Genomic DNA, 669 nt, shown 5'->3' with positions numbered 1-669 from the left:
TCCCCTGTCCCACAGCCCGCCATGGGAAGTTTGTGGGGAAAAAGCCAACARAGTGCACATTTCCAGTGGAGAATGTGCAAAGAGACGAGGTATCCTTAGCTTGAATTCAAAAACTGCACAACCTTTGGGAAGAGCTTGAGCCAAGGCTGGAAATGGGCYTGGAAAGCCCCCATGAGGTATGTGACACAGAGACAGTCACCTGGCCAGCTGTGGGGAGCAGAACTTGGGAGGCTTGTTTAGATTAATGGTCCCAACTGAGCTGTCCCAGCAGCGCCAGGCTCCAGCCTGAGCCAAGCCAGATGTGTGACAGTGAGCATCCCCCACAGCTGCCCGTGCTTGGGGACTGCCAGACCTGCCTTGGTCCCTCCTGGCTGCCGTGGGGCTGCCCAAACCCCAACCAAACTGGTGGCAGCTCAGCCCAGGACATGCTGGGGAGCACCCACCGATGGCCCAGCCATGCCAGAGGTGCTGGATGGCCCTAACAGCTGGCACAGGGGCTGGCTTGTCCCTACAGCCCCCGAGGCTGGGATGTGTCCCTGCCAAGGAAGCCCGAGCAGATCCCACACCCCGACCGTGGAGCAATGGGTGTGAACTGGGTCCCCTCACAGCAGCCAGAACTCAGCGCTCATGGAGGTTCCCACCCCAGCTCCGAGGTCCTGGCAGCCTCCC

The sequence above is a fragment of the Malurus melanocephalus genome, unplaced genomic scaffold, assembly GCF_030028575.1.
Source record: "Malurus melanocephalus ecotype Western Australia unplaced genomic scaffold, MMel_1.1 scaffold_321, whole genome shotgun sequence".
Lineage (NCBI taxonomy): Eukaryota > Metazoa > Chordata > Aves > Passeriformes > Maluridae > Malurus > Malurus melanocephalus.
This window is presented reverse-complemented; position numbering follows the sequence as displayed.